The sequence below is a fragment of the Lonchura striata genome, chromosome 8, assembly GCF_046129695.1.
Source record: "Lonchura striata isolate bLonStr1 chromosome 8, bLonStr1.mat, whole genome shotgun sequence".
NCBI lineage: Eukaryota > Metazoa > Chordata > Aves > Passeriformes > Estrildidae > Lonchura > Lonchura striata.
The window spans coordinates 37,531,534-37,541,056 of NC_134610.1; positions in this window are offsets into that span (position 1 = coordinate 37,531,534).

The window sequence follows — 9,523 nt, forward strand, 5'->3', positions numbered from 1 at the left end:
GCCGGCTGCTGCCCGGGGAGCCGCGGTGCCGCCCCGCAGCCCCGCCGGGCCGCGAATCCATCGGCACCCGGCTGGGCCCGCAGGAGCCTGGAGCAGAGCCCGCGCGGCCTCGGGCTGCAGCAGCGGGCAGGGGCACAGCTGCCAGCCCGCACACCGAGCACCGCGCTCAGGGGGCTTCTCCAGGCTGCGGCTGCGGCCTCCCGGCCCTTCTTACCAGGATCTCAATGAACCTCCATAGCTTCTCCTTCTTTACAGATTTTTCAAGATCTCTCCTCTTCAGGAATTTGGCCACACAAAGCAGCGTTTCCCGAGAAGCCTGGAGAAGAGCAGAAACATGGAAATGCCCCGCAGCCAAGGGCCCCCAGGATCAGCGTCTCTGTGCCAGGGCCTGGAGGAGGCTACAGCCCTCCAGGCACCAGGGCAGGAGGCAGCTGAGCCCCCTCCCAGGGGGACAGCAGCAGCCCTTGCGTCCTCACCTTTGCCACCTGCCAGTTCTCATCATGGCAGTGGAAGAAGAGTGAGAGCACACTGTGGCACACTTGTGCCTTCAGGTCCTTTCTTCCCTTTTCCAGTGGTAGATTCAGCAATGTTCTCAAGAGCAATATGGAGAGCAGCTGTACCTGGCTATTGTCCTGTGTGAAGAGATGAAAATAAGACCTCAGCATGGGCTGCAAAGGGCTCAGCTGGGCACAGGCCTGAAAATCCACAGGGCACCAAGTGTCCTGGCATCAGCCAGTGGCTGTGGCTGGGGGTATGGAGCCTTACATGGTCAAAGAGAGGCAGGAGGGACTCAGCCAGCTGCAGGACAGTGGGGCTGGGGATCCACATGTCCTTGTCCATGATTATAAAGTTGAGTACCATGACTGTTATCTTAACAATCTCTCCATCTGCATCCTGCAGGAGCTCCACAAGACGTTCAGTCAGGTTCCACATTTTTTTGGTCTGTGTAGAACACAAGTTTGTGAAAGGCAACTCTGCTGCCGCAGGGCCCAGAAGCCAAAGGCCTGTCCCGAAGCACTCGGGCAGCTGAAGCGGGAGGCAGGAGAGCTGGGAGCGGCTGTCCCAGCGGACGAAGCCCTACGCAGCCCAAGCGACAGCGTTCCCCAGCCCCACGCTGCCTGCATGGCTTCAGCTGCTGCCCCCTTCTCACCCTTGAGGGATCGTCAGTGAGCTTGAGAAGGGCCTTGAGTGCCAGGCAACGCTTCTCCCTGCACTCGCTCCACAGGTGCCTTGAGAAGATTTGCTGGACTCTGTCAGCATTGTGTTCACTCAACTCCAGGTGCTCAAGGACCTGAAAGGCACAGGGCAGTGACAGGGGACCCGGCTGGCAGGAGCCCAGAACCGCACAGGGCGGGGCCCAGGCAGCAGCACAGGGCGTGGGCACCGTCCCAGGCAGCTGCGGCTGCGAGAGGGCAGAGAACTGGGAGGCAGCAGAGCCAGGCAGCGCTGGCCAACAGGCTCACCTCCACAATGAAGGCCAGGGCAGGCAGATCCCAGCGTGGCTTCTGTGAGCTGAGCAGCCGGAGCAGATAGTGAAAGATGCGGGAACATGAGGATATGGAGATGCAGGACATCTCCCTGTCAGGAGTAAAAGTCGCTTAATTAAGACTATGAGCCAGGGGAACAGACCTCTCCCCAGAACTAACTCACAGTGGTCTGGTCATTCCCCAGCACACAGAAAGGAGAAATGGGCCATTAGGAAGGTGACTCTTTGTGGGCACCCTGCTCTCCCAACCTTCTCCAGTCTCCTTGGCTGTCCCTCAGTGACAAGGCCCTCTGGCCCCTGACCAAGGGACTGTGAAGGACACCCCAGACACAGAGCACAAATGCTGAGAGCAATGGGAAAGGGGTCCCACCTGGCCAGCAGACCCACAGCATAATGGTGGGTGTCAGCACAGAGCAGCGTGTCCCAGCCACGCTTGCGTTCCATTGACACCACCACATGCTCATACTGCTTTCGGCACAGCAGGGACTTCAGGGTTCTCACTGCAAACCTGAGTGCAGAGCAAAGCCCGGGTCACACTGGGAGCACTGGCTCCTGCCCTGGCCATGTGGCAGGAACAGAAGGACTGGGATGGAGCACCTGTTGGGGCTGGTAGCAAGGCTGTGTTCTTCCTGGCATCCCTTCCAAAAAGTATCAACCGCCTCTGACATCTCTTTGGTGCTGAAGAACACTTGGAAGAGCAGATGCACAAATAACTGCGGGAAATGCACCATCACTTTACGTGGGACACTGGGCTCCTGGAGGATCTTCCATATCACCACAGTTCCCTGCAAAGGACAAAGCCCCCCAAGACAGCACTCAGTGCTGAGGTGTCTGTGTGACTGGGACCGAGCGTGGCAGGGAGAGGCCCAGAGAGACACAGGAGGAGCAGTGGGCCTGGTGGCCCTGCAGCTGTCCCTAGGCCAGCTTTCAAGCCAGTGCCTGAGGCAGGGAGATGCAGTGGGGAAAGGAGGATGGAGAGCTGTGGGACAGGCAGCCTTGTGGCCAGCAAAGGCCACTGGCAGAAACTCACAGCCAGGGCAAAGACACCCGTTTTGTCCCCATCGGAGGTGCATGTGCTGTGCTCTGGCCAGCTCCCCAGCACATCCAGGAGTATCCGCTGTGCCAGCTCTGCAGTCCTGGGCGTGCACATGATGGTCTTCCACATGGCCATGGCAGCTCTGCAGGGTTAGAACTCTGTCTCAGGGCATCTCAGACACAGCACCGTGGCCTGGGTATCTCTAGGGGCCCGGGTTGACTGCCGGCTTGCCTTTGCTCACTGCCCCTCTCCAGCAGCAGCCAGGCAGCCCAGCCCTGTGGGGACAGGCCCCTGTGGGGCAACAAGGGAGCATGACAGCAGGCTCAGGGGTGACATGCCAGGGCTGGGAAAGGGAGCAGCCAGAGGGCCCTGAAACTCTTCTGTTGGTCAGACACCTGGCACAGGCTGTACAGGGCGATGGGTTGTGGTGAGCTGTGAGCCCTCTAGGCAGGTGGGCCCCTTACCTGTCACAGGATGGGGCCACACGCAGGAGTGTCATTACTGTGTCTTTTGGCTGCGCTTCTGTGAGATACAGCAGGGCGTTGTCCAGCCTGTGCTCAGCAGAATCATTGGCCATGAGCCACTGGTGGATGTATCTCACCATGGCAGGGACCTGGAGAAGGCACGGGGAGACTTGGAAAGCTGCCAGAGGGAGCAGTGTTCCCAGTGTCCCCAGAGAAGTGCTTCCCTTCCCACCGCACTGCGATGGCCTCAAAGGCTCACCAGTGGCCTCCTTAGGAGGCCAAGCAATTCCTGGGAGGACCAAACCCTGGCCACAGGCTGCTTACTTGCTTTGGATTGTAAAAACCTTCCTGTACAAGCAAATCCAGCAGGGCAGCACTGGTCTTGGTTTGGAAGATGGGCGAGTATGCTCTGAGCCCAGCACCCCTGGCAATGTTCTCTTCCTGCCGAATTGTCTTGATGAATTTGCAAACGAGCTGAAGGAGAAGGGCAAAAAGCCATGGATGTTACATGGAGTGCTCCACACACGGTGCTCGGTGCTCGGCTGAGCAGTGACAGCAGGCCCAGCCCAGGTGGGGATGGCTTCAGGTACCTTTGCTGTTCTGTGGAAGCGGCCATGGTTGGGTTTCTGTTCTTGTGTCTGGTCCAGGGCTGCATCTGGCAAAGAGCGAGCGCAGCCAGGGCTGAGGGGCTGCAGGAGGGGCTGGAGAACACAGCCCCACCCTGCGCTGCCGAGGCAGGGACAGCCCCAGGATGCCACAGGTGGATGGATCACGGCCACTGTGGGGTGTCTGCCCGGGCCCCTCTTCCGTCCTGTCCATGGGCACGTCCCCAAGGGATGGGATGGGATGGGATGGGGTGGGGTGTGATGGAGCCAAGCTGGCTGAAGGCACCAGCCCTGCGGCCTGGCTCTGCCACTTACCCTCCTGTGGTGGATGGAATGGCACCACCTCTTCAGTCTCCTGTGCCCGGGCAGCTGCAGGGCCGCCTTCTTCCTCCTCTACCCAGGTCAGCTTGGGCACTCTCAGGGCTCCCTGCCCCATGTCTCTGACCGGATTTCTGGCTACCCTCAGGAGAGATGCCTTGGAAAAATCTGGGGCACCAAGTCCCACGGTCTGCCCTCAAGGGCACCTGCAGAATTGGAGCCTTGGAAGGCCACAGCTCACCGAGTCCTGTGGTCTGGCCTCAAGGTGAGCTGCAAGAACTATGCCTCAGAAACACTCCGGGTTGGACAGGAATGAGCGCGCTGTGTGGGGGCTCCTCACAGCACCGCTCTGTCCCGTCCTCTCTGGTCGCCTGCTCTGAGCAGAGTGGCGTGCTCTTGCCACTTCCAGCTCCTATGTCAGCACGTGTCACAAAGGGCCCTTGGACACCGGGCTCCGTTCCATGCTGCACCGTGTCACGAAGGGCCCTTGGACACCGGGCTCCATTCCATGCTGCACCGTGTCACGAAGGGCCCTTGGACACCGGGCTCCGTTCCATGCTGCATGTGTCACAAAGGGCCTTGCACACACTGCCACCTGCCCTGGGGCCACCCCCTGCCCACTCAAAGTGGCCCAGGTTGGCAGGAATCCCTGGCCCCAAGTGTCTGAGACAGCCCAACAGGATCTTTAGGAAGGGCTCAGACCATCAGCAAACGCTGCCCTGCTCTGCGGGCTCAGGGCAGCAGAAGCAGCCCCCAGGGCTGCCGACGAAGCCGTGCTGGGAAGGGCATGGGACCTTCCATGGAAACTGCCACGGTCCATGGTCATCCTAAACCCATGGGTGTGGCATACACAAGGAACTGTGGCACAAGGAACTGTGGGCCAGGGCAGGAATGCTGCTCTGAGCCCTGGGGCCTGGGAACGCTGACACCAGCAGCTGTGGCAGAGTCCCTGCCCATGCAGACCTGCCAGCCCCCGAGCCCTGGCAGGGCTGGTGCCCGTCTCCTGCCCCAGAGACCTGTGCCCCTGGGGGCTTCTGTGCCATAGGAAACCAAACCCACGTGCACTGGGGACTGTGCTCCTTCCTGCAGGGGCTGTTGGCAGGAACACCTGGAGGAACTGCTGGCAATGCTTGGTGTCTGTCAGATGATGTTGCTCTTCTCTAGAATTAATTTTTTTCATAGAAGGGATTAGCAGCAACACAAAAGCTCCAATAGCTAGTGAGATTCACAAGACAGAGATACAATCACGTCTCATTGGACTTTTCTGCACATTTTTAAAGCATTCTGGATTAAAAAAACAGCTGAGTTGAAAGTTTAATGCAGCAGTTTATGTGTCTAGTTGAAGCCAGCAGCTAATACCTGGTGCATTGGAAAAATGAAGAGGCCAGGAATAACTCTCAGAGGAAAAGAAGGTGTTCTGTGTCTCTGAGTGTGGTGCAAGCACCCTAAAGGAGCAGCCAAGGGAAGTGCTGAAAGCAGACCTGCTGTTCTTGTGCATGTTCCATTGCTGTTTCTGTGGGGTCCAGAGCCACCAGGGCAGCAGTGCCTCCGCAGCCCTGCTCCAGGAGACGTGGCCACCCTCCCCATGGTGGCCGCAGCTCTGCGGGCCCAGAGCTCTCTGTCAGGGGGCCTCAGTCACAGCACCTGGCCTGGGCAGCCGCGAGGGCCCGGGCTGGCAGCCAGCCCTGCCTCTGCCCCCTGCCCCTTATTGGCAGCAGCCAGACAACAGCTGTAGGGAAGGATGGATAAATATAATTATTAATAAATAATACAGCCAGGATGAGAACAGTCCTCTCTGCTAGCCGGACAATGCCCCTGCCTACGGATGGGTCCTGGGGTCAAGTGGACTGTTCCATCTCACCCCCCAAAATGTATGGTTCACCCCGCACCTGTAACCCTCCCCTGAAACATCAAGTGCATGTAACCCCATTGGCCCAAGCCTTGTTCCAGCCCACCTTGAAGCCCCCTGATAAGGGGGCTCTGAGGGGCCAGACGCTGTTTTGGAACTTCCCCTCCTCATGGAACTTCCCTCACCCTCTCAAGCCTCGCCACGTGCTGCGTCTGGCAGCTCAAAGCAGGACCTTTCTCCATCCCTAATAAACCTTATACCCCAAGAGCAGCCTTCAGAGATCTCTCGTCTCCATTCATCTAAACCGTCCTGGAGCCGGCAGCGCTCTCTACAAACAGCGCCTGCAGGGCTCCCCTGCCCACCGTGAAGGTGCTGGCACCAAATCCTGGCGCTGGCCCTGGAGGGGCAGAGGGCCGGCTGCTGCCCGGGGAGCCGCGGTGCCGCCCCGCAGCCCCGCCGGGCCGCGGCTCCATCGGCCCCGGCTGGGCCGCAGGAGCCTGGAGCAGAGCCCGCGCGGCTTCTGGGAAGGGAGCAGCATGTGCAGCACGGGCTGGTGCCCCTGGCTGCAGCACTGCACACGGACTGACTCCAGAATTCAGACCTTACAGAACATGGTTGCACAGTTACATTCACACAACAATAGATCTCTACAGCTTCAGGCAATCACACAGCAGGTTTTTGTTGCCACGTGGCAGGGTGCTAGACATGCTGCAGCCTTCTTCAAAGTGTCACCTTCAGAAGCTGCTCTGAGTAAGGCCACAAGAACAGCCATTTCAAGTCCGCACACACACATAGCCCAGCAGAGGAAAGACAGGAAGGGTCTGTTTATGATGTATTCCAGCAAAGGTTTATTGCATCCACCTGGCTGAAGGGATCAGGGACAAAGACCTGGCCATGTGCTCTGCACAAGGTTAAGCAGGGGTCAGTGGCCAATGGTCTGAGGGCACAGGGGCAGCACAAAGGGCAGAGCAAAGGGCATTGGCCTACAGGGAAGATGGGGCCGGCCACCAGGGATACCACAACCAACGAGGAAACAGGTAAAGGAAAAAATGCAAGAATTTGGGACACGGGGAAAGGAACTGGGGTGGATCCTGGTGTTGCAAGGCTCCATGGCAGAAGTCTTCTCTTTAAGCCTAGGTGGAGACTCTATTGTATATTCTTCCAAGACAAGGCCCTTGGGATTTCCCAGAAGGGTTTAAAGCATTCCACAGGTTTTATATAGGAAGGGAGTGAACAAAAAGCACAATTTTCACATCCAAGGCAGACAAATGATATGGGAAAAATAATTTCCAGAAAGGAACCTTATCTCAAGAATTTATGATGCAGCTAACTGCCAAGTGAATCATTGAAAGCCCAGCTCCTTTACTTTTCAGCAGAAAATATTTCCACATGAAAACAAATACCACTGCTATTGTTAGTGCTGGAGCCCCCAGGATGATGTCATGCACAGCATACAGTACAGTTGGGTGATAAAATGCAGGGAGAGAAGAGCAGCAACCTCTCTGAATGTATCATAAGGACATAAAGCCTGCAGAGAGTATCCAAAGAGGGGAATGAAGATGATGAGGGGCCAGGAGGGGAAGCTGTATGAGGAACAGCTGAGGTCAATTGGCTTGTTCAGCTTGGAGAGAGGAGGAGGTCTCAGCATGACTGGCAGCTCTCTCCCAAAGGACAGCTCCAATCTCTGCTCTCTGTGACAGGGACAGCACCTGAGGGAGTGGCTGGAGCTGTGTCAGGGCAGGGTCAGGTGGAATTTTAGGAAAAGGTTTTCCCAGATGGTGCTGGCACACTGACCAGACGCCCTCAGGGAATGGGCACAGCCCCAGGCTGACAGAGCCCAAGGAACATTTGAACAATGCTCTCAGGGATGCATAGGATAGGATTGTTGGGATGTCTGTGCAGGACCAGGGGTTGGACTCCATGATCCTTGCAGGTCCTTTCCTCTGGTGAGTCTATGATTCCATGATTCCTAGGCACTGGGAAGGAAGCTTGATACAATGCTTTGCCATGTAAATAAATGCTATTTGTAGTGCCTTCAGTTGGCTATGCTCTCAGCTATACCAAAAAAAAAAAAAATAAATAAATAGTGACAGAATTCAGCTGCTATTTTAGACAGAAAGAGCCACCTCACCATATCAAGCACTGCTCTGTTTAAAGGTTCCAACAATCTCTTCTCCATTTCCAGCTGCAAACATCAGCAAACACACATTGGAAAAGTCAAATGAATTCCAACATTCCCAGAATACAAATTTTCATGATTGAAACCAAGGAAGGATTGCCCACAAAGCCTTAGAAACAGTTCCTAGATAAATTAATGTCTCTCCCATGCAGGGCTGTAATAGCTGAACTTCTGCACTGCTGAAAGGTTCCGGGTAGAGGGGGAACAAGTCCACAATGTTCCTTTACAGTCTGAAATAGGGATGCAGGGTTGGACCAAAGGCTTTCCTTGGGGGGATGATGCTGAAATCCACTACATTCTGGCACACCAGCATTCCAGACCCCAGCAGGTCTGACAGCCCGTGCAAGGAACAAGCAAGATCCAGCTACTACAGGGCAGAACAGGAAGGGAGATTGATTCATTCAGACATGCAATTAGTGCTTGAAGGAAACCCATGCACAGGTCCCTCCAAGTGAAATGGAAAAGCAAAGGGATTTTGGCAATAGCAGCAGAACTCTTGGAAATAGGAGTGATTTGCAACAGCAGCTTAACAAGGACTAATTGCTGCCACTGGACCTTAGGGCAGATGAGAAGAGTTTGGGTAACACAGGAATCATGTCAGGAGATAAGCAGCCATCTCCAGTTTCACCACAACCTTGCAACAAGCAGAAAGGGCTGTTTGATCAACAAAAATAAAAATTGCAAGAAAATCCTGCTGACTCCTGCTGAGACATTGATACTCTGGTGCCTTCATTACCATCTGCTTGGGGGTTGCTGCCAGCTCTGAGCAATTATTCTTCATGAATTGGTACCTGTGTGAGCAACAGAAAGAATTGGTGAGTAGAACTCCCAGCCCACCTCAAGGCTTTGCTTTCATCCTCTCGACATCAGCTTGGGTGACTGGATGCCTTGTCCAGGGGAGGGTGTCCCTGCCCATGGCAGAGGGTGGAACTGGATGAGCTTTAAGGTCCCTTCCAACCCAAACCGCTCTGGGATTCTAGGATTCTTCTGAAGGCACTGCCATCCATCATGAGAGGTCCCTTTCCACAAGCTCCACCATAAACTACTGTCCCTTGTCCCAGGCTGCCCCCCTGTATCTAATTACAACCTGTTTTCCAGCCACATTGCAGCTCCCTTTGATCAGCGCTGGCACTGTTTGAGCAGCACTGGACTAAATGGCCTCCAGAGTTCCACTATTTTACAGCCTATTTTTTAGGCAACTTGGAGTCCAGCACATCCCAGAAGCACCCAGGAACTGGTGATCCTTGTAGATTTTATTAGGTGGTTGCAAGTCATTCATGACTAAAAGGCACTCAGTTCAAGTGAATATCCAGTTCTCCCAGGAAAAGAGTGAGCGGACTGGGGAATGTTTGGCACAGGTTTAAGGTCTCTTGGACGAAACCACTCTGTGGAAGAAAGAGCCAGGCCGTAATGTCCGGGCTGATCAAGTTGTTCCAGATTATCCCATTCAACAGTTACACTTCTTAACCTGCTGTCTCTAAAGGTGACAGTGTTCTCTGCATCAATATTCTGTCTGCTTTTCACATCCCACTGTGGGACCCAAAACAATTCTTTCTTGAAACTGGAGGCAAAAGGACACAAGGCTG